General features: G+C 41.5%; 1 non-coding gene across 1 annotated transcript; it reads right to left on the bottom strand.

Moving 5' to 3' along the window:
- Nucleotides 1-8495: 8495 nt before the first annotated feature.
- LOC148094210 (U6 spliceosomal RNA) lies at nt 8496-8602 on the bottom strand. The gene has a single exon (XR_015716314.1). It is a non-coding gene; the product is annotated as a U6 spliceosomal RNA (small nuclear RNA).
- Between the last annotated feature and the right edge of the window lie 16966 nt (nt 8603-25568).

Raw genomic sequence — 25568 nt, 5'->3', positions numbered from 1 at the left:
ATTTTGGGTTTTCGTTTTCTTCCTTTTTTTTTTTTTTAAAAAGAATGTTATGGAAAATTTCAAACATATGCAAAAAATAGACAAAATATTATAGTGAATGCTTTTTTAAGTTTATTATCCAGCTTGAACAATGATCAGTTTATGGCCATTTTTATTTTTGTCATGTCCTTAATTTTTTTTTTAGCGTAGTAAAATGAGGTAGTGGTAAAAAATGACACTGGATGGAAATTAGGAGACAAGATGCATCACCCCTCAGGTGAGTGATATATTTAGAACATGACTAACAGTGTTTTATTAGCAGTAAGGTGAAGGCATTGAAGAGAACATAAAGCGGCCAGTGGTTACATTGTGGAGAATGGATTAAAGTGAGCTGGGCATGAATTGGGAGCAGCAGATTGGGAGTGTAGTTCAGAGGTCCGCCTACGGCATAGTAATGACAGGCTAGCCTGGTAGCAGGCGTACAAATAAAAGCGGACGGGTTCAAATATATGAGAGAGAGTCTGTAAGGCTCACTGACTCACCGTGGGTAAGTTAGAGGAAAGCAAATAATGATGGTTTCTGGGTCTCTCTGACGCCCTCTGGGTTTTCTTCTGGTGCACAGCAAATCACCAAACCACACGCGCTCAGTCGCTCACAGCTCCGTAGGGCAGAAGTTAAGCAGGCCGCGGCTGCAATTTCTTCTCAGGCTATCGCAAGACTTGAAAGCAAGGTGATGGCCAAGGTGAGTTCTTGTTTAAAGGCTATCAAGAAAAGACCTCTTCCAAGCTCATGAGTTCAGTTCTTTGAGGCTGTAAGACTTAGGTCTTTTTCTCCTTACTGGTTGCCAGCCGGGGTGCTGCTCTCAACTCCTGTAAGCCAGCCCTGTTCCTTGACCCGTGGCCTTCTCTGTCCTCAAGCCGGCAAATGGTGTGCCAAATCCCTCCCATGCTTCGGCCCTTACTTTTGAAGGAATTATTTTGAAGGAATCCCAGATATTATAATCGTTAACCTCTAAAGATCTTTCTCCAAGATAAGGACTCTCTAAATATAACTACATATTAGTATTATCATATCTAAAAATTATTAATTCCTTAATACCCTAGCTACTTAGGGTTTACATTGCTTCAGTTGTCAGTCAAAATAAGGTTTATAATTGTTTGATGTGTCCCAAGTCTCTTTTGATATATAGGTATTCTCTTTCTTTCAAATTTTTCTTTTCTACCTATTTGAGTTTTATTTAAAAAGCCAGGTAACTTTCTATAGCTTTTTTTATGGTCTGTATTTTGCTGATTGTATCTCAATGGTGTCATGAAACATGTTCCTCTGCCCTCTGTATTTATTATACATTTTGGAGTTAGCTGTAGAGGCTTGATCAGATTCAGGTAATTTTGTGTTTGCTTTGTGTGTGCGTGTACTACTTTATAGGTGGCAGTTTGTACTTTGAAGCATCAGGGGGTATAAAATGTTTCGTTTTGTGATGTTATCTGCCATTATTAATCATTATTATGACTGATTAATTTACTGGGGTTTGCAAAATGGTGATATTCTTTATTTTAGTGAAAATATATTTATTTTTGATTTTTTCTTTTTTATTGAATTTATTGGGGGTGACATTGGTTAATAAAATTATACAGGTTTTAGGTGTAGAATTCTATAACACATCATCTGTATATTGCATTATGTGTTCACCACCCCAAGTCAAGTCTCTTTCCATTACCATGTATCCCCCCTTTACCGTCTTCTACCTCCCCACCCCCCTTTCCCTCTGGGAATCACCACACTGTCGCTTACGCCTTTCACCTTTTTCACCCAGCCCCACACCCCTCTCCCCTCTGACAGCTGTCAGTCTGTTCTCTGTATTTATCAGTCTGTTCATATTTTGTTTGTTAGTTTATGTTGTTCATTAGATTCCACACATGAGTGAAATCATATGGTACTTGTCTTTCTCTGACTGGCTAATTTCACTTAGCATAATGCTCTAAAAATGGTGATATTCTTAATTTTTAGCATTCCTTTATTTATTAGCTGGAATACTTCTAAAAAGAGGATTTATTTATTTGGTTACTGGGAGCTATAAATCATATGGGAAGGGCAGGATAAATGCTTATTTTTAACTTTTATTTACCAGTTTAAAATACAGTGGTACCTCGGTTTTCGAATGTACTTCGTTCCAGAAGACTGTTTGAGTCCTGAAACGTTTGAAAACCGAGGGATCCACAGCCGACAGCTGGGCCTCAGGATCTTGCCCTCAGTGGAAGCCGTGTGGCATGTTTGACTTCCGAAGGGTGTTCAAAAACCGAAGCATTTGCTTCCAGGTTTACAGTGGCGTTCGTAAACCGAAATGTTCGTCAACGGAGATGTTCAAAACCCGAGGCACCATCATAATAGGTTGACAGGAGCTTGAGGGAAGGAGAAGGGGAGTTGGTATTTAATGGGTATGGTGTTTCAGTTTGAGAACATGAAAGAGTTCTGGGAGTGGTGGTGATGGTTGTTGTTTTTTTTGTTTTTGTTTTTTGTTTTGTTTTTTTTAATATATCTTTATTGATTTCAGAGAGAGGAAAGGAGAGGGAGAGAGAGAGACAGAAACATCAATGAGGAGAGAGTCATTGATCAAGCCCACAACTGGGCATGTGCCCAGACCAGGAATCGAACCCTGATCGCCTGGATCCTAGGCCGACGCTTAACTGCTGAGACACGCCCGGCCGGGCTCTGATGGTTGTTTTAACAGTGTGAATATACCTAATGCCACTGTATGACACACTTAAAAATGTTTACTATGGTAAATTTTATGTTATGTATATATTACTACAATAAAAAATAGGTTGGTTCCCTTGCATCTTTCAAAGGCAACTGAGTTTATTTTTGTCTGTTTTATTTTAAGTATTATTATAAACTCATGGATAGTAGCATATTTGATGTGTTTTAATCTTCTGCAGATATTGTCCTCTTTCCTGCTCAAATTGGCCCATTTTTGGTTTGTGAGACCTTTTCTAGTTTGCTCCTGAGTCCCTTTAATATCAGCTCTAGGAGACTTTGACAGCTTCTTTCCTCTTTGGTATAAGATGTTTCAGGTTCATCTTAGAAATTTCCTGCCCAAGACATGGAATAAGCTAGTTCTCTAAGGAACTGGGTTCCTTTTAGTGGGAAATGGTGTTTAGAGATTATAATCTAAGTGCTAGGGGTGCTCATTGACACTGGGTTGGCTATTGTTCCTAGACCTTTTTAGTGGACAGAGCTAGGGATAATTTCCTTTTTCTATAAAATTCATCATGGTTTTATGTGGGTACTTCCAATTTCAATTCAGGTCTATAGGGTGTTTACTTAAACTCTGACTTTATATCTTTATTGTTTTTCAAGCATACCTAAAATCTTAATGATACTACTTGTATTATTAATTGGATGTAACCCAAAGTACCTGAAAATAATTTCAGAATAAAAATACTTCAATACACAATTTACAGTTTTTTTATTGGTGCAATCATTATCTTAGACATTATGAAGTCTACCAGTTTTGGACAAGTTGCAAACAGACAAAACCCTAGAGAAAACAAAAACAAATGACAAATAAAATAGAGATATATGTGTAATATTAAGTTTAAGTGAGCTCAATAAGACTATTTAATAAATAAACCTATAGAAGCAGATACCACTCCATTTATGTCAGCATGGTATGTTTCTGTGGCTGGTGAGATCACAAACTACTGTGAACATGTGAAGTGTAAGAAGTGCTGAGTATGAAGTCTGTTAATCATCCTTTCTGAGCTGGATTTCAGAAAATGATTTGAGTGACTAGTTTCTCAGTTCTTCCAAGGATGGTACAGGACAACTACCTTTCTAGATGCAAAGGAGAGAAATGAGTTCATTACATACAGTGGATGCTTTAGGACATTAGGGCTTGGGGAATAGATTTGGAGGGGCTGCTTTAGATTATTCTAGAAAATTTGAAGTTGTTTAAGATTAAAGGGACATTTGCTAGCCTGATTTATTCCTACAAAGGCTAAAGAAAGTTCTGACCTGTTCTTGTTTGTTCTTTGGAGCAACACATTTCCTTCTGTCTAAAAAATTGTTTTGGATTGTGGCCTGATTGAGGCAGTCATTTCCATACTCAGCGATGTTTGTTTGCTTGGACCTGCTAGAAACAGAGTTCAAGTAATTCGACAGTGATGTGTTAATCACATATTACTATATTTGACAGACTGGAATTTTGCTGTTTGGTGTTTGTTTGAGTTTTAAATTGTTTTCACTGACTTCTTTCAGTTGTTTTGGTAGTAAAGTTGTTTTTTTATTTTTAAGATTTGCTTTGGTGTTGCCACTTTTGCCTCATTGTAATGGATGAAGAAGTTGGACCCAAGCCCCTCAGAGATAAAAACATGTTCCCTCAGACATCAAATAAGACTCAGACTTTAAATGTACTAAGAGGTTGCTGAAAATATAGAATGAAAAATTCAAGCGATATCACACTTGCTTTCATCTTCCCTTTGAGCAACAACTGCTTTTCTAGGTACAGAAACTCTAGGATTCTGGCGCCCATTTGGAATCATTCAGTGATAGAACTGAGCTGTGAGAGAGCACCTTGTTCACCTCCCGCATCCTACGAACGAGGGGACAGATCAGGAGAAGTTGAACGAGGTGCCTAAGACTAGGTAAGCAGTTATTAGCAAAATCAGAACTATCCCACGTCTCTGGGCACTTTCCAAAGCGCCGCACTGCCTTCCCCTGCACTCAAAGCTCAGTTTCCTCACAGCACTAAGGACTGCTGATCATTGACAAACTTGGGTCCGAGGTTAGTGGGCAGATCAAGAGACGTAAAACATAAAGCAGGAGGCTTTCTGGTCAACGGTGGGCTTTTTGTGTCAGGCTACTCTAAAAAGACAACAATATAGAGGGACATTTGCTTCTTGGAGATCACCTCTAAGTCCACAAAAATGGGAACATTCTCATCATTGGTACATTCTGTATTCTAACAGAGAAGGTTAAATGTCTCCCTTCTGCTGCATGGACCGAGGAACTTGTTTCATGCTCAGAGAAGAGACAAGAATGGCTGCTGTCTTGTGGTGTCCTGTCAGTTTCTGAATATTCATGTCCTCAGCAATGTTAACTGAGTGCCTGCAGGGGCAGGCACCATGCAGGACGCTGGGAAACAAAGGCGATGCAGCAAATCCTGCGTCAGAGAATGCATCAGAGAATGCGTCATCCACCGCATGGGAAGGAGTCGAGGAAGGCTTTTGTTAGTAGGGAATGCTTAGCAGCCCTCCTTCCCAGGGATTTCTCTCTTATATCTAACCCAAATCCCACATTTGCAGCCTATTTCCATTTTTAAAATCCTTAGTGGGCAAGGAATACGTATCACTGAAGACCGTTATTAACTTAACTATTTTTGTTTTCTTGGGGGTAAGGGTTTTTGTTCTTGTTCTTGCTTTGTTATTTCTTGTTTCTGTTTGTTTTTACTCTTCTGCCTTTCTCTAATCTTTGTAGCTCTCCTCTCTCATGTCTGCCGTGTGTGTGCTGTGTAACCATGTAACTTGTAAGACACTCCGCCACAGCTATGTGGTGGATATAAATAGGACCTTGAACTCAAGTATTTCCATAGAATTCAGAAGAGATGCTTTATAGTGTGCAGAGTATAAATAACATCATTTAAATGTTTTAAATTACTTTCACATCTATTATTTCTTTATCCTTTCTATAATCTGATGAGTTACAAGGACAAGTATAATTATCTTTATTTGGCAGGTGACAAAAAATACAGCCTCAAGAAATTATGCTGTTTAAAGGATATATCTAAGGTTAGAATGGGGTCAAGCTGAGAGATTGGTTATCTAGACTTAGTCCATGTTACTCTACTGGTTTCTGTTTCTCTGATGTTTTCATGAAATCATGTAACACTGACTGTGGTTTGATAGAACAGGGAAGGACTGACGTGTCTAACATACGCATATTGGCCATCTTGACCTTCCTGCTCACTCCCTTTCTCAGTGTCCGAGATGTACCCCGCCCTGAGTGTGCAGCAGACCTAACCTGGTGACCCTGCCCTCCCCAGTCACAGCTGACTGGCCAGGGACAGACATGTGGCCCCACATGCAACAGCGGGCTCCTTCTCTTAGGCATTTGAAATTGGCTTATGGGACTACTCAGCATTGTAGTAGTGGCTCTTGAACATGGAAAATGTAGAGCCAGGGCTGACCCATGGACGAAGTAAGCCAGGAAAGCTGGCTGTGACAGTTAGAAAACTAGAGCAACTGGGCATCCACGTCAAGGCCAAGCTGTACTTCCTGCCTGGGAGATGTTTCCAATTCATCCAATAAATCCCCTTTTTGCTTAAGTGCCTTGAGTGGATTTCAATTCCTTACAGCCAAAGGAGCCCCCAAGCGCAATCAAATGCTCTATTTAGGCAATAGGAAGTCGCCTGAGGAGGTTTGTCCCGGGGCTTGAATTTCTTTCTCAGCAGAACTGTGTTTGTGAGAACCCAGCCTTTCCCCATGGTACTGGGGGAGGGTTTGTGAGCTGTGGACAAGTAAGGAGAGGAACTCTCACCATTCAAACTTCTCCAGCGCTGGGAAGTTCTCTTCTGCTTCCTCAGCTGATTTCAGATCTGTAGGAATTGGGAGGAAGAAGTATGCCATGATTCTCACCTCTGGGGGCTTCGGAACAGCCTTGAATACAGTGGTGCTCAAACTCCCCGGTGCCCCTAGCAGACTTCCCTCCTAAGCTCAGTTACACCTTAGGGTTTCTGTTGGGCAGTTCAGAGAGTCCCCGCCAGCTCCCTCTCCACTCCTACTCCCTGCCATCTGCACTTATTTGGATCCTAGAAACCTTAGAATTCAATATTTCTTCATAGGTATTTTATTTCCCTAAAACAACAAAAAAACACAACGAAACTGGAGTGCATTGCCACCACTAAGCATTTATTGTGTTACTGTAGTGGGCATTATGGTTGTCTTTGTGACATTCATTTCACCTTTCCCCGTTGTGTGACACCTTTCTACTCAGTCTCCCCAGTTCTATGCACCACTGCCTGGCGCTCGCCTGGTCACAATGGTGAGTTCAGGGTCTCCAAAACTAAGCACTCTTGTTCATGGTGAGGAGTCACTTTCTCTACTTTCTGGGTGTGAGGGAGAAAGTGTTTTGCCCTGGTAGCTGCTATCAGGCATCTTGCAACAATAGGGAAGCTGGCCTGACAGAAGGGTAACATATGGTGTAGGGTGGAGCCAGGAGAACTGCAGAGAAGTGGAGCTGGACCTTCCATGAACAATGCATGATGTTTACATCCAACGGATTTTTCAGTTACAGGTGCCAGTGAATTCCCATTATTATTTAAGCCAGTTTGAATTTAATTTTGTTTTTTGTTTTTTAAATATGTCTTTGTTGATTTCAGAGAGAGGAAGGGAGAAGGAGAGAGAGAGAAACATCAATGATGAGAGTCATTGATCGGCTGCTTCCTGCACGCCCCCTGCTGGGGATCAATCTTGCAACCCAGGCCTGTGCCCTGACCAGGAATTGAACCAGGATCTCCTGGATCACAGGTCGATGCTCAACCACTGAGTTACAGTGGCCGGGCTAATTTTGTTACTTTTAACACATAATATTCTGATAGATTCAGAGCTTTTGAATTCATTTACTTCTCTCAAATTTTGGGTTTCTGATTTCAGATTCAAATATTAGCACTCTCAGTGTGCTGGGACAGCACTAGGTATTTTCCGCATTACCCTTTGCTGAGAAAAATTTAATACTTTTCCTCTCACCTTCTAAGTTCTTCTAGCTGGGCTAATAATAAAATTAACAGAGACAGATTAACAGGAGAAAATCAAATTTTAATGCATGCACATGGGGGAATTCACATAAGCATGAAAATTCCGAAGACAGTGAAGCATCATTGGGTGTAAATGTCATTTTGGACAAAGGAGAAAAAGGGTGGGGGGAATGGGGTCTTGGATTTCAGAAGTGAGAGGGGCCAATTTACAGGTAGTTGAGGAAGAGCGGAACACACATGGCAGGCAAATCCTTGGTTGTCAAGTCAGAAACAGTGGGATAGGGGTATTTAGCTAACAGGCCTGAAGCCCTCCTAGTCACCACACTTAATTCAAATCAGGGTAAGGAGGACATCCTAGGACTCCTTTCCGGGAGCAGGCCTTTCCATCTGAATCTCTTGGGCAGGAAAGTGGCCAGGCACAGATACTACCTGGGAAATGAGTCAAGGTGTGTTTATCTAAGGATAGAGATGGAAGAAAGTGCTGTCAGGATACACAGTAGAGAGATCAGCAATGTTCTTCAGTAACAGACACAATGGGCTTCAACACCACTGCATGGATTAAGTCTGAGCGATTGAGGATCACATTGGGACTTGGAGGAAGTGTCACTGAGCAATGGGCAGAACCATTCCTACCTTACCCCCACCCAAGCCCAGCTGTATCTTTATGATCAGATAATCAATATTGGTGTTACACCATATGACCATAGGGACTGGTGTAATAAGTGTACACAAGCAGCAATACCCTGTTTTATTTCTTTCTAGTTTTAAAACTATGGAATGCTTCATGAATTTGTGTGTCATCCTTGCTTAAGGGCCATGCTACTCTTCTCGGTATTGTTCCAATTGTAGTCTACGTGCTGCCAACGCGAGCATCACACCCTCTTTCAACATGTTCATGCTCCCCAGGCTCACATGGTCTGGTCTAGGACCTTTTGTGATGCTAGTGCTACAGGACTAGAGCCAGGGTCAGTAACCCAGATGACTCAGAATCTTCCAAGGCCTCGGACTAGCTGTAAGTCTATCAGAGTGATGGTTATAATTTTATAGATGAGAAAATTAAGGCAGTTAAGTTAGAGGGATTAAAATTACTTGGCTTCCAAGTTGACATAGATAGGTGGTAACAGATCTGAATGAACACAGGAATCTTGACTTGGTGTTCAATCTTTGTTTAACTAGAATGCATTAGCTTTCACCCACAGCAGGTTGGTCACCTGAGCAAATTTTGTGGTACGTGCGTGAAGCCCAGAATAAAAATCAGGGACTCATTGGAAGGCCAGACTTGTCAGTATAAAACTTTTAAGTATAAAACCTGAAAGGATTAGCCCGGGTTAGTTCGCAGTGACTAATGCTGAAGAGTTGGCATTGAGACGGGGCATGTGGTTTAATCAGACAGCCTTCTGGTAACTCAGAACAGACACTCAATAATGACTGTGACACCAATGAGGAAAAGCCACGGCTTCTCGGTCAAGGGAGTGTCTGTCAAACCCAGGACAATGCTGATCTCCCAGCATAGTGAGGGCTTCAGGGACATGGGGTTTTCTATGGCTTTCTCATGGGTATTTTGATTAGTGAGTTTTTGATGAAATGAGGGATAATCTCTTTTCTCTTTGTTAGTGACCCATTTTGGCACACCAGTAAGACCTGAAGAAGTCCTGTACCACCACAAATTCTAAATGCTCTTGACTAACTTAACCTTATTAGACTGTCCAGAATTTGGGGGCACCTCAGGTAATTTTAGACAATTCCCATATCTCACTTTCTCATTCATTCAAATATATGTTTTGAATACGTCCTGTGTGTTGGGCACTGTGCTGGGTTCTGGATAGAGAGCAGAGAGCGGACCAATGTGATTCCTGCCCTGCTGACCCTGTAGTTCAGTGGCTAAGGCAGCCTCAGAGGGAGAAACACAACTAAAGGTGTAACTGCAAACATGACGAAGGAATGGAACAGACTTGGGTGCTATGAAGACATGTACCAGCGAACCACCGTTTGCCCTGGGGCACCACTTTCTGAAGAGGTGGTGTTTATGCTGAGAACTGAAAGATGAGGAAGAGCCAGCAAGGTAAAGTGGTAATAAGAGTTTTCTGAGCACAAGAAAAAACGAGTTTGTTGTCTGATGAAGGAAAGAGCTTGTCCTGTTGGAGTAACTGAAGCTGGAGCACATGGGTGGGGAGGGAGGGGGCTGAGCGGGGAGGGCAGCGGGTGCAAGTTTACGCACTCTGGTCAGCGGAGCTTTGCTCTTGAGATAACCGGATTCAAATCTTGGCTTCTACTCTTATTTATGATCTCAAACATATCACTTAATTTCCCTGTGACTCAGTTTCCATTTCACGAAAATAAAGGGTAAAATCATCTACCATGCAAACTAATGCATGTTAAGTGAGTTGAAATGTCTGGTCCACAGCAGTATCTGGTCCCTTCTCCACCGTCTGCTTCCTTTTCTCTGCCTGCGTTTTTATCCAGAGCTGCTGATGAAGCCTGCCTGACCGTAATTTAACATTGGCTTCCTTTGCTCTCTCTCGTTACCTTGGATGGAACTTTTTTATAACTTGAATTGAAAGGTGACTAATCTAGAGTTTACTATTATATAAGGAATTCCAGCTATATCATTGACATTACCTTTATTAATTATAATGGATGGATTTACAACCAGTCATTAAAGCTTGGTCTCAGGTCTCCCTTTCAGAAGATACTAAGGTTCACGCTTGCCTAATGTTTTATTTACAGAAGAGCTGTGATATTTTTTTTTACTTGGAAAAGACTGTCTGTTTTGATGCATAATGTGAAAGCTGACTGTGTGACTTAGCAAACCAAAACTATTTACTCAGAAAATATTTTATCTCAGTTATCTGTGGTGGTGAAAAGGCAGCTTTTTGTGTCAGTGTAATCGATGCGACGGTATGTTTTCGTTTATCAGCTGTTGGTGTCGAGGTTGTAGGAAAACACTTGGAGCCTCTTCCAAAACCCAGTAAGTGCCTCGGCTTCACCGACGTCGGGAAGATGTCACAGGATATACCCCTTCTCCCAAGTAAATGAACCAGATCAAAGAGTTCTTCTGTCTCTTTCCTTCCCACTCTTAGTATAATAAAGCTTATTTTGAATGAATTTTCTGAAGTGCAAACCAGTACTAATATCTTTAAAAAGTGCTTTTACAGGGAGTTGACTCTTCACACCATCTTAGTGACCAAAGACTGCAGCCTTGGCTTCCGTGGTGGGTCTCAGTGTAAAAGAGCATGATTGTGTTTCCTACCCACCTCCCAGGTTGCCGAGCGGGGTGAGCCAGATGCCATTGATAAAAGAGTTGAGAGTGGGGAGATTCATTCAACAAATCTGAATGAATGGAAAGGACTAGAAGAGCTGTTTCCCAGCCCTGTCAGGGATACCATCTTCTCTGATACTTGTAACAACCTACAGATGGTCAGGACTGGTGACTACCATGAAGTGCCAGACAAATAGTAGGTGCTGTGTGACAAAGATGATTAAAAATTCACTTTTTAAACTTCTCCACAACTATACAATAACTCTTTTTTTGGTTTTGTTAATCCTGACCCAAAGATATTTTTTCCACTGATTCTAGAGAGAGTGGAAGGGAGGGAGGGAGGGGGAGAGAGGAAAACATCTCCATGAGAGAGACACATGAATTGGTTGCCTCCCGCACGCACCCTGACGGGCAGGGAACCTGCGGCCCAGGTAAGTGCCCTTGACCAGGAATTGAGCCCTCGGCCATTGGCGCAGGCCAGTGCTCTAACCACTGAGGACACCAGCCAGGGCCAATAACTCATTTTGATATTTATCAACCTGAACTATCAGCACTATCAGTCGTTTCTTGGTCCTATTGTAACCTCCTAAACCTTTCATTCTTTGCCCTGGGCCGTCTTACTTTTTTTGAGTGAATTGTAAAGTAGGTCTTGAAGACTTAAACACAATCATTCATTTTTTCACCTCTTTTAAGTAGTTATAGTGAGACCATACGTTATATACAGTCTTCTTTTCTATTCTTTCATAGTTTTATGTTTTATAATTTTCCTTCCAAGTCCCTGGATCTTTTCCTCCTAGGTCTTTTTTCTTTCTTATTGTCTTTGTAGCGGCCTCTCTTATTTCTGTAAAGGAGTCTTTCCTTCCCAGAGGGTTGGCCTGGTTTCCTTTTTACACGTTGTCCGACAGGAAACTACCAGGCACTTAAAACGCTGGACTCCGGCTGCTCCCCCGCACGCACCCCGCCTCCGCACACTCTAGCCTGGGAGGCCCCACTGCTGAGAGGCCTTCCTTCATTAGGCCGTGGTGGAAATGTCCTTCTAAGACAGGGCACATCACCCGAGTGCTGTCCAGGCCTTTACTCCACCCTGTGAACATCTGACGGTGTCACTCAGACGGGGGAAGAGCCGAGGCGGGGCGCTGCTGTCTGCTGTTCTTGGCGAGGCTGCTGGGGGCAGACTGTTCCCACCTGGCCTCATAAACTGGGGCAGCCCAGAGGTTACCACATAGAGGGGGTGACTGGCCACCGGCGGGATGATAAAGAAAACATCAAGGCCCCTGCCATACCTGGCAGGGTGGGAGATGAAAGGGACTGCAAATGAAAGTCCTGAGTCTCACGCTCTTCTTCAAGCATAAGAGTCCCAGACGGAAATTTTCCGAATTACACCCTGTAAATAGTTTTACCCTTAGTTTATTTTCTTTAGCCCTTTTGATGTCAGGGAGAAACAGAAAGAAAGAAATAAAAGGAGACAAGGGAAGAGTAAAGCTCAATGAAAACTTGGAAACTGGACTCCTGGAAGTAGACTATTGAAAGACATTTTCAAAGATATTAAAAAATATATTTAAATATATATATTATTCAAATGTATGTTTCAAATATACTTACATATATTCAAAGATGTATTTCAACAACACTGAGAGCAATGTTGAGAATGTTGACTTTACTGAAGGCAGCATGAGGACCATATATCCAGTTTTACCAACTGTTAAGTGACTGGTATTTGAACGGAAAAGACATAGGTTCGTTTATTTTAGACATGGCAAAAGAATGAAGTATTTTACAGGGCAAAAAATTAACTGTCATTCAATTTTAAGAGTAAATAGAATAGAGTCTAAAAATTAAAATTCTTTAAGAATAGAAATTGAATTATTGACAAATATAAATTTTAATGAATCCATAATAGTAAAATACTAGTCCTGGTTTCTAAAATAAAGCACCATTTTTAAAAATTCAGTTTTTGAGAAACAGTACAACATATTAAACTTATCTCCAAAAATAAAGTTCTCTAACATGAAATTTGAGAGCTACCCAATTTTAATATGAATTTCTTTGACAAGCCCTGTTTCCCTGTGACAGAATGTCTCCTTTCAGTTTGAGCATCATAGCACATTTATGAAATCTGACAGTGCTGTTTCACCCAGCCTTAGACATTTGGGTCAAGGTGATGAGTGAGACACTGCAAAGATGGAATAATTTGACTGATTGAATGTGGGTGGTGCAGATTTACCTGGAGGTGGGAGAGGGTCACAGAAAGAAGTGGGAGGGGTGTGGGGCACCAGAGGTGAATTTCACTGTCTTCACCGTTTTGCCTGACATTTGAGTTCACAGATGCCTGAGGCTATAGAACACAATCCTTCCATAATCTTTGGAATTAGCCTGGAAATGGTTTCTTGTAGCCAATCCAGGGTCTGAATTTGGGGCCACAGGTGTGTTTGGTTGTAAATTCTGTATTTCTCTACCAATTCTCTTTAGTTAGTAATGACAGTTATCTCGGAGGATGTAATTTCTTTTGTGTGTTTTTTTGTTTCCTATTTTTATTGACAAAATACCAAGGGACCAGATTTCCTGTGCTGCTGGAGTCCGAGAGCTTAGGGAAGCTGCTACATAAAGACAGACGAAAGGGGGCTTTTCTCCTTGGCTCTCACAGAGAATGCATTACTGGTAGCCTGACATGTTCTAGCATGCGGAAGGCCACGCCTGTGAATGCAATTAATGGCCTTTGCTTTAGCAAGAAATGCAGATCCATAAACTGGTCCTGTAGGATGAGCTGAAGAATGTCATCTAGGTGCATCCCCTCACCTAGACACGGGGACCAGGAGAGGCTCATAGACTACTAACGGGCCATTGATCTTCCAGAAATTCCAGTGTTCTTGCACCCATATGTTACTGGCACCCAATTCTTAGGAAACAAACCGACAAACAAAAAGGAATCTAATGATTTACTTTTTCCATCAGCTTACCCTGTTCCTGGAATTTTTAGGTGTGTGGTCCACCAGATTGTTTGCACTGTGCCGCTTCTCGGTAGTATTGTCTTTTTAGACTGCCTTTGGTCAGTTGTCCTTAAACTCTAGTGTGCCTCCGAGTTAACTGGAAGTCTTGTTAAATACAGATTGCTGGGCCTCGCCACTACAATGTCTGATTCAATGTGTGTAATTTGCATTTCTGACAAGTTCTCAGATGATGGTGATGCCGCTGGTCATAGCTTTGAGAAACTGCTTTAGACAGAAGCTTCTTAGATATTAGTTCCAGTCTCCCAGCTGGATTTCTTGACTAGCCCCTGCGATTAGCTCCTGCTCTTCATAAAGGTTTCCAGGAAACACAATACGCTAAGTCAGAGACACCCTCAGTTCATAAGCTGCCAGAACCTAGGAGCATTCTGCTGGAGAACTTTAAGAGCCTATGTTGAGCATGTGGTATCAACCACACCTTGCAAGTTGGTCATGTCCTGGAAGATGTGGAGTTGCCAGGGTCAGAGATGTGAGACCTGAATATCTTATACTTGGACAAGTTTTGACTAATCCTATGGACCAGATCCCCAAATCTCAACCACTGTCGAACTCACGGTGATGAGACCTCATAGTTAAGACCTAATTTTATTTTATTTATTTTTATTACGGTATAATTGACATATTACTAATAGTTCAGGTGTACAACGTATAGTTCAATATATGTATGTGTTGAAAAATGATCACTACAATAAGTCTAGTTAACATCCATCATCATACATAGTTAACATTTTTTTTTTTGGTATGTGGTGAGTACTTTGAGACCTACTCTACTTTTAATTGTACAATACAGTATTATTAACTATAGTCATGCTGTAATTACGTTCCCAGGACTTACTTATTTTGTAACTGGAAGTTTGTACCCTTTGATCCCCTTTACCTATTTTGTTACCAGCAACCTACCCCCTGCCTCTGGCAACCACCAATCTGTTCTCTGTAGCTATGAGTTCATTCTGTTTGTTTGTTTTTTAGGTTTCACACATAAGTGAGGTCATATGGTATTACTTTTTTTCTTTTCTGATTTATTTCACTTAGCATGATGCCTTCAAGGACCATCCATGTTGTTGCAAATGGCAGGAACTCCTTTTTCTTTGTTGCCTGGATAGTATTCAAGACCATATTTTGTTTGATTGGCATAGTAGATGTGTTGTAATGAGCATGCTGTCTCTTTTTAGTAATTAATAAAACAAGAGTCTTTGCTCTTCCTTCTGTTTAAATAATAGGTGGTTGGAATTATTACTTTTGTTTTCAGTAACCCCATGGAAGTTTTTGTCAACCATTCCCATGTGGTCTAAAGGGGAACAAATAGGTCAGATTCTAAGCCTGAGCCTCGGTCTCTTAACACCTGGATGCGGGAGGGAGTCAGACTCCTGGATGCAAAAATTGCCACCTCCAGTGGCTCCCTTTCTTTCTCTGGCCTATTTTTTTCTGTAGTGCTTACTATATCAGAACTCATATCATTTACTTATTTATTTAACCACCTGTCATCATTGAATATTTGTCTCAGTACAGGTACTGACTCCCCAGTGCCAAATGGTTTCTGACACGTTATTGTTGCTTGTTAAATATTTGATATATGAGTAAATGAATGAATCTGCCTTGTTCAGCAGCTTATTTCATTTCAAAATTTTCAACCCATCAATAGAGTTAACATTTTCCTTTGGAGAAGCAGGTCACCTCGATGTTATAGGTCTGCAGGACTAGTTTCTATCCGCAGCATATGGGAATAACAGTGGTATTTATTCTAAAGCAATTATTTAGGCTCACAAGTGGAGGGACTCTGGAAGAGAAGGAGGTAAGGCAGGACATTTGGATGCTTTTTGTGAGTTATTAGAACTCCTTATTATTGTCAAGATAAAATCAGTATAACATCTCACCCTGTTTCATAATAACTCTCCTTTCCCTATATAGTTTCTGCGTTAATTCTCCTAATTTTGTGTTAAGTCATCCCTTATAATTGCCTTATTGGTTATGAAAAGTTTTTAACTTTCAAATGAGAATCCTTTATTCATGGGTGTAGCCTGGGTTGAGGGCTATTGTGCTGTGCATTTGTTTGGGCTTTACTCAACAGGGAGAGGGGATTGTTCGTGAGTTATCTGTGAGAATTTAAAAATTTTTTGTTTTTTTATTATGATAATTAGAAAATATAAATATATTCTAGGTCATCAAGCTGATCACCTTATCACTAAGTTCTGCCCAGGTATGCATCTGTGTTTATAATGATTGTGCTGGGAACATGCATTTGTGATAAACTGTCATGCATGTATGAGAAAGGAACGGTGGCAGGCTGAGATATAATGACACACTTGTACCAAATGAAGATCAGAACACTGGGCAGAGACCCCACAGGAAGGAGCTTGCATTGGTCCCGCAGACCCTGTGATGACAAGCAGTTGGCAGGATTCAGATAAGATAGAGGTAGTGAAGATGGAGAAGGGAAGAAGAAATTTCATGATGTTAAATTAGCACAACTTGGTGATTGTCTCTTGGGGAAGGAGGGTAGGATGGTGAGGGAGAGGAAGTTACGAATGAAACCTGAGCAACACAGAAATTTCTCCTAAAGAAAAAATAATGCTTATAGCATCTGGCGTTGACTTAAATTAATTATATGATAATGTAACTTAAATATGTATATACATAAGTTAGGTATACATTTTTTATTAGTTTATTAAAACCAAAATTATAGTTACAAATTAAATATAAAGAACTATGAAACCAGCTCATTCTAAATTAACAATTTTAATTTTATATGACAAATGGCATTGTTTTGATAAAAGTAAATCACTGCTTGCAAACTAAATATAGCACAGACTGCTACAGCACACAGTGTTTTGAGTTAGGATAGAGAAGTGTGGTGAAGAATTGTCAGTACAGTTCACAAACACACCAAACCCTTTTAAAGAAGGGGCCCTACCTTTCTCAAGTTTGAAAGACGTATTTTAACACTCCACTCACAGGTTACTTCATTTGAAAGTCTTCTCTGACTTCCCAAACCCAGCTGGATTAGAAGCCCCTCTTCTGGGTCTGTGTTGAGTTCTACCATTTAAAAAAATTCCTATAAGAGTTTATTTGAGCTAAAACTGATGACATATGCCAGGGAGCAAGATCTCTACTGATCTTGAGTTTTCTCATTCAATTTACTGCATAACATTGTGATTCTTATGCATTTATCTTTCACCGAAAGCAATCTTTTAAAATGCCCTCAGAGCCCTGGCCGGTGTGGCTCAGATGGTTGGAGCGTCATCCATACACCAAAAGGTGGCGGGTTCAATTCCTGGTCAGGGCACGGCCCGGGTTCCGGCTTTGATTCCCAGTTGGGGCACGTGCGGGAGGCAACCGATCCATGTCCCCTCCCCTCCCCCCCTCTCCCTTCCTCTCTCTAAAATCAAGTAAAAAATAAAAAATAAAATGCCCTCAGAACAATGCCTAGCATATAGCAGGGACACAGTAAAGGTTTGTAGGTTTAATGAAAGCTTTATATATGGACATTCTGGGCTGTAAAAAAAATGATTAATTAAGCTAAATAAAAAAACCATGGGGGTATATTAGAGTGCAGTCTGAAGAAAAGTGGCATTATGAGTGCTTTTGGCTACGGGATTTTTATAGGAATTAGATCTTCCGCCGTTGAGAAGGAGCCGGGGAAGTGAAGGTTCAGGGGGGGTCAGATGATTGGAGGCGAGGCCCGCAGCCAGGCGTGGAGAAGCCAGGCACGCCCAGCGATGGGGAACCTCGGGGCAGGTCTGTGGAGCTGTTTGGCTCCCACCTATGTGGTGGGTTCTGGAATGATCTAATGGACGGAACAGCACAAGCTGAGTGTGGTTGGGAAGAGCCCGGAAGGATATTATTAGCATCCAGCATGGATCTAGTTCCTGAAGGAGTGTGAAATGTGTCCAGAATAAAATTCAGTGCAGTTGAATTTGCGGGGAGAAAAGACAGAAACTATAATATATAATGCGGACTTATAGACACACATGGCTAAATATTTTAATGTTAAGGACATGAGTTAGCAATGTTAATAGGATGTGTTAGGAGGAAAAGCACATGATATTAAAAGGCACGATGGCAGAGTGTGATGTAGGTGTTGGATCAGAGCAGCGAACTAGGGACTGGACTTAAATTCTGGGACCGAGATGACAAACCGGCACCACACAAAGCCACAGAACCACTCCAGGTAGGTTTTGTTCCCGTGACGGGCAGGCAGGCAGGGGGCAAGGAAGGCCTTTAACAAGTGTTTTTGGAAAACTTGAAAATTGGGCAATCCTGAGTCCCCTCTCCTGCCTGTGAACAACATGCTGGTGCTGAACAGCAGCTGCCCACTGAAGCCGGGACCTGTCCTGCCCACTCCTCCAGGCCCCACCGCGTCCTCGCTCAGCCACGGCGGCCAGGTACGGCTACCGTTTCCCCTGGCAGCTGCCGGTCCCGTACCAGGTCCGTACCTGTCCTGAGCACCTCCTGTTCAGTGGTGAAGGAGGGATTCCTGCCCTAGGGACACGCGATGGCCGAGCCCTGGACAGATGAGACTGACGGCAGTTTCTTAGCCACACTGCTCGCAGCCCCGCGCGGAGGACAGGCGGGCCATGCAGCGAGGCGCGGGGGTTGCACTAGGGCCAGAGCAGATAAGCAGGGGCTTGGGGAAGGTGTGGTTGGCCTGTGTGAGTAATTCTGCAGCCTGGCAGGAACCTGGAACTCCCCACTCGGGGCCGAGCAGGATGTGTCCTGGTCAGCCTGACAGTGACTGTTTGGTTAGGGGCCTTATCCGTGGGAGCAGAGTAGGGAGGGGAGCGTTCGCCCGGGCAAGGTGAGGCCCTTCCATCTCACCAGAGGTCAAGGCAGCACATGACGCTGGGCCTTGGTTTCAGGCCTTACACCCAGATACCAAGCTTTGCTCACTCACGCTGCTCCCCACCCCCTGTGGACATTTGCCCTAATCTAGGAAGAGGAACTTTTCTTACTCTAGAGTTTGTGAAATTGAAATACATCAACAAGAATGGTTCTATAGTTTTCTCCACTGAAGATTAAAAAAAAATACAGTGAACAAAAGTCAAGAAAAGTTGATTTATTTTATTATTATTATTTTAATACATCTTTATTGATGTCAGAGAGAGGAAGGGAGAGGGAGAGAGAATGGTAGAAACATCAGTGATGAGAGAGTCGATCGGCTGCCTCCTGCACGCCCCTCACTGGGGATGGAGCCCGCAACCTGGGCATGTGCCCTGACCGGGAATCGAACCCCGATCGCCTGGATCCTAGGTCGACGCTCAACCGCTGAGCCATGCCCGGCTGGGCGAAAAAGTTTATTTTTTAAAATGCACTTAAACTGCCCAGAGTGGTAGCTTCTAGTATCTTTTAGAGATTTTTATAATCACAAAGTGGCATTTAAGTTGGTATTAAGAAACATTTCACAACAAGATTGATAGTGAAACAGGTTATCAAGGAAACATTTATTCACTCAGCCAGTATTTTCCTATTTGCTAAAAAAATGTTTATTAAGCATATACTGTGTCCAGTGTTAAGGCTTTAAAAACAATAATTATGCTAAGTGAAATAAGCCAGGCAGAGAAAGACAAACATCACATAATCTCGCTTATATGTAGAATCTAAAGAACTTAATAAACTGATGAGCAGAATAGATTCAATGACATGGAAGCATAGATGAGACTGACGTATGTCAGAGGGATGGAGGAGGGCGGGTGGGTGGAGGGGGAGAGAGTAACCAAAGAATTTATATGCATCTATGCACAACCCAAGGACACGGACAATGGTGGGGAGAGGGACTGGGAAGGGGGATGGGACGGGGTGGAATGGGTCACTGGGGAGAAAAAGGGACATCTGTAATATTTTAAACAAAAATTTTAAAAAAACACAAAAAAAACCCAAAACAAAAAAGAACAACAAGGCTTATTTTCTTCCTTCAAAGTGCCAATACTCTGCTTCAAGAGACAAAGATTAAACTAACAATCACTGTTGAGGGTGGGAGGTGCTTGTGAGAATATAATCAGGGAGGAAAAAAGGGAAGAGCAGTGTGACCTGCTTGGAGTTTTAAATTTTTTAAAAACTAGATTATTGACAACTGGTATGACTGGAGCACAGCCTTGAAGGTGGGAAAGGTCATGTTTCAGGTTGTTTAAGTTCAGTGTTTCCAAAATCCTCAATTTGAAGATTAGTATGTTCTCTGTAATGCTACCACATGAAACGCAACGATTCCAGCAATCCCTTCGCTTCCATGCTCTTTCTCTCGGATAAAATTTGTCTACAGTTGATTTCTTTTTCCTTTGTTCAGTGCGGCTCTGGGAAGCTGGAGTGGCTTAAGACTGCACATCTCTGATGACAAGCTTCCTTGCTGGGTCATTTCTAGTGACTTTGAAGTGATTTCTAGTGACTGAGGTCTTAGCAATGGACTCAGGCCGGGTAAGAGGGTCATGCCATCACCAACTAAATGATTGGCCATATTTTAAAGCCAAAGTATAAATAATTTGAGCATCCTTAGAAATTGTACAGAGTTATTTATATCTTTCTTCTCTAATTGTTTTAGTGTAAACCAGAATTTTCTTAGGGATATTCTGTGGAGCACCGGTCTGCACAGATGCTCTTAAAACAAGGAGGAAGTTCTGTGATCAAACAGGCCTGCGAAATGCAACCTATAACACACAGAAACAGCCTATTTTTGTTTCATTTAGTGTTTCTAAAATTTTTTCAGTAGCTGAACTAAAACATTTTTTTTCTAATGTATGTTTTATCATTGGAGTTAGGACTCTTTAGGAACTACCTTGAGAAATTGTGGTCCCAGCAGAAAGCAGCTGAGTGATTTGAGGAGATTTTAATAAAGAAGTGATTTACAAAGTGTGGGTAGAATTTAGAGTTCTAATAACAAGAATTACCGGTGTCCTGAGGCTGGCCGACAGGGAGACACCTCCGCTGGTCCTAAAGGGGGAAGGGATGAAGCCGTTACCAGTGGCTGCAGAGGGGTAGCTTTGTGGGGGACGCTCCGGATAGAAGCTGTGGCCTTTGGATGAGCTAGTTCATGGTGACCCTTTCTTTGCTTTGACACCCCCCCCCACCCCCCCACCCCCCCCACCCCCCCCACCCCCCCCACCCCCTGCTTTTCTTTAGCTAAACCCAATGGGAAGCCAGAGCCTAAGGGAACCAGTCCATTCAGCTTAAACAGCCTCTTGAAATGCAAAAGAGGGCGGAGGGTAGACCTGGAGGGGCAAACAGATGATATCCAGCACATAGGTAACTAAAAACCGATTACGTTGGAAGGGGAAGCCAGCCTTTAGTCTTAACAACTTTTAAACTGTCGCTGGAAGAGAGTATATGAAATGCCAGGGAATAAATAATGCCCCAGGTATGCTTTCCTCAATGTTTCCTTTTCCTTGTCTTACTTTGGGGACCAGAGAATGAGAAAAACTTGACTTCCACAGCCAAGTGGCTGTGGAACAAACTCAGGGTACCGTTGCCTCTCAGTAGGAAATGGTAAGGGAGGGTTTTTATTGCCATTCAATCAAATCCAATTTCAGCCCAGAGTATTATTACTTATTGTAATTGCCACATGTTCAAAAAGCAGAGCAAAGCTAAAACAATAGAGACCTTGAATTTTGGGCGATCGTAGCAGAGACCACTGGCTGCCTGCAAAATGCATCCTTTCCTCCCTCCTTAGTAATGGCATCAATCTGTTCCCTGATGAACAGAAGTAACGTGCGCAGCTCTTCTGGCCTGGGCTGTTGGAGAGCAGGATTCTCCCTCCATGCTGTTTGTTACTGGGTGAATACAGATGACAAGAAGACCATAGGGAAGCCACAGAATGGAAGGAACTTCAATTCCTAAATCAATGCATGGAGAAAAGCTGCCTACTGGCCCGAACACCCCTTCTGAACTTTTATTATCTAAACACCCATTTATTATATAAACAAGAAATCAGCTTCTGTTGTATTCAAGCCAATGTGTTTGCACTTATTCAATTTGGTAGTTTATTTAGCCTCTCCAAACTGATACAGATACCATTTTAAATTTTAATCTCAAGCCCTTTAATTATTTTTTATATGTTAAAGCCCCTATGTGGTAAGCAGGGGAGGTTACTGTTTTATAGGTAAAACAGTGGGCCATAGGGAGATTCATTAATTCTTTTAACAAATACTTATTGACCATTAGGAAAATTTGTTGCAAATAATTCATGAAATAATAGTTTGGGGAGGGCATTCATTTTTTATAAATATTTACTCAGGGCTTTCAATGTGTCCCCAGGAGCTCACAATCTAGTATATAAGACAGACACTAAATTTAAGAAACGTTTAAGACATAACCTGCTATGGTGTTTAGTATCCGTGAGAATAGCATAGTGTTATGAAAGCATATAATAAGGGGATTTGACCTAGTTAGATAAGTAGGAGAAGGCATCCCTGAAGAAGCGATGACTAAACTAAGATGTGAAAGAAGTATATGTTATTTAAGCTGGTGACAAAGAGGAAGGGACTTTCCTAACAGAGAGGACAATATGTACAAAGGCCTGAGTTAGATGGAAGGGGGCTTCTTGAATATGGGGGCAGGAGGGAGGCCATTGTGATTAGAGCTGAAACAGTGAGTGGTAGCAAGGATTTAGGACTGAAAGTTGAAGAGCTCTACATTTAAATTTAAAGTTAAGGAGGCTGAGGCTGTAGGGGAGATAGAAAAAGTGAACAGAGGTGCCTTAGCTTGGGCTGCTGTAACAAAATACCATAGACCGGTGGCTTAAACCATAGACATTTCTTTCTTACAGTTCTGGAGACTGGGAAGTCCATGATCAAGGTGCGGACAGATTCGGTTCTTGGAGAGGGTCCTCTTTCTGGCCTGCGGATGGCCACCTGCTCGCCATGTCTTCACATGGCAGAGAGAGGGGAAGCCGTGGTGTTCCTTCCTCTTCTTATAAGGGCACCAATTCCATTATGGGGCTCAGCTCTCTGGTTGATAGAATAAGAGAATCTCCCAGCCCTGTGTGAGCTCCAGCATTTGTTTAATTCCCAGTAATTGTTCTTTTCCCAGTAAATGTTCTTTCCTTGGTGCTTCTTCTCAGCCTAAACCTTGTGATGTCTCAGCCTGAGCACGCACAGCTTCTTATTTGAACTCAAAGGATCCTATTTAAATTTCTGAGCTCCTTCTCTGTTCAGCACACTTTTCTTTGAGACCCTGCTCTGCAGGTTCAGGAGCCTCAGTTGCTTTGAATTCTACCATTCCTTTCCTCAGTTTGGCAAAACTGCTTTGTTTGGGCATCTACCACTAATTACATGTATTAGCCTCCTTTGGTATCAATTTTCTCAAATGTAACATGCTTGTTGACTAGATTAAATAATCTCTAAAGTTGCCTCTAGAATGATCAGTTTTAAGTTTTCACTACAAATATTCAATGACTAGATTCTGTACCTTGAGTCTAGAAATTTTATATTTGAAACCAACACAGATGGGGGAGGACAGGTAGTTCTGAGTAATGAAATATTCTGCTTAATAGCTTGTTATTAAACATGCTACACATAATTTGAAAACTTAAAGTGTCCAAAATGAATAACATATTCAAAATGCTGTACTGAACACAATTTTCCTTAGGTACTCAGAGTTGATTCAGGATTGCAGTTACACATGTGACTATTACGAACAACAATTGTTGTTGTACTGTGGGTTTACGGAGATACCAGTTGGTAGAGATTTCTAGTTGCTAGACGCTGTACAAGCCACCATTTACATTCCTTGTTTTGAATAGATTAAAGATGCCACCAATCTTGAAGACTAGCTACTGGTGAAAACCAACCTCTTGCAGAGTCTAAATTACCAATTACTTTCTTTTTAAAATTTAAATTATCAGTCTCAAATGAAAAAACTCTCTCTTCTTTATATTTCTTCATTTTATACTATGCCATCAAATGCCTAAAGACAATATATGAGTCTCCCACTGACAAATTCAGAAGGTACCATTACAACATGAAAAGCAAAAAATTATTATTTAAAAATGTTTCTGGGAATAAAAAAACATATTAGTTTTTCAAGGAAACATTTTCTCATTATAAGTTCTTGGAGCTACACTTCTTTAATAGAATCTGAATATTGATGGTTTAAAAAAATTAAGCAAAGCTTCATGGTACGAGTTTATGCAGAGGGGTCTCAGCAGGCACCATAGCCCACTGGGGTGAATCCCACTGGGGTCTGCCTCTGTATAACAGCTCGTATGCTATGGTCATGGCCAATTTTCACAGCTAGTCAGCCTGAGGGTCAGTCCCACCCACTGATGTGCCAATAGGAATCAAGGCTCAACTACAACAGGAGGGCACACACAACCCACACAAGAACTCTCCTGGAGCAACCAGCTCAGGTGGTCAGAGACTGTGCCACTGGGTCTCACAGGACACCTACTACATAAGGCTACCCTGCCAAGACTGGGAGACATAACAGATCTACCTAATACATAGAAACAAACACAAAGAGGCAACCAAAGTGAGGAGACAACAGAACACGTCTCAAATGAAAGAACAGCAGAAATCTCCAGAAATAGAACTAAAAATGAAATGGAGGCAAACAATCTACCAGATGCAGAGTTCAAAACACTGATTAAAGGGATGCTTAAGGAACTTAGGGGAAGAATGGATGAATTCAGTGAGAATTTACACAAAGAGACACTAAGCATAAAAAAGGACATAGGAAACATAAGAAAGAACCAGTCAGAAATGAAGAATGCAATAACTGAAATGAAGAATACACTAGAAGGGATCAATATCAGATTAGATGAAGCAGAGCATCAAATCAGCAATTTGGAAGACAAGGTAGCAGAAAGCACCCAATGAAATAGCAACAAACAAACAAACAAAAACACCAGATTTTTAAAAATGAGGATGGTTTAAGGAACCTCAGGGACAACATCAAGCATAACAACATTTGCATCATAGGGGTACAAGGAGAAGAGAGGGAGCAAGGAATTAAAAACCTATTTGAAGAAATAATGACTGAAAACTTCCCTAACCTGGCGAAGGAAACAGACTTACAAGTCCAGGAAGCACAGAGAGTCCCCAAACAAGATGAACCCAAAGAGTCCCACCCCAAGACACATCATAATTAAAATGCCAAAGGTTAAAGACAAAGAATTTTAAAAGCATCAAGAGAAAAGCAATTAGTTATCTGCAAGGGAGCTAAAACTGTCAGCTGATTTCTCAACAGGAATTTGCAGGCCAGAAGAGATTGGCACAAAATAAAGTGATGTAAAGCAAGGACCTATAACCAAGACAACTCTACCCAGCAAGGCTAATATTTGCAATTGAAGGAGAGGTAAAGAGCTTCCCAGACAAGAAAAAGCTAAAAGAGTGAATCACCACCTAACCAATATTATAAGAAATGTTAAAGGGACTTCTTTAAGAAGAAAAAAAGAACATATATATAAATAATAAAATGGCAATAACTATGTACCTATCAATAGTCATTTTAAATGTAAATGGGTTAAACTCTCCAATCAAAAGACAGGGTAGCTGAATGGATAAAAAACAAAACTCATACATATGCTGTCTATAAGAGACCCACTTCAGATTGAAAGACAAAAACAGACTGAAAGTAAAAATTAAAAGATGAC

This window comes from Miniopterus natalensis, chromosome 1 (genome assembly GCF_054644295.1).
Source record: "Miniopterus natalensis isolate mMinNat1 chromosome 1, mMinNat1.hap1, whole genome shotgun sequence".
NCBI classification, from domain to species: Eukaryota; Metazoa; Chordata; class Mammalia; order Chiroptera; family Miniopteridae; genus Miniopterus; species Miniopterus natalensis.
The sequence above is the reverse complement of the archived record's forward strand: the minus strand, read 5'-3'. Positions and strand labels throughout refer to the sequence as shown.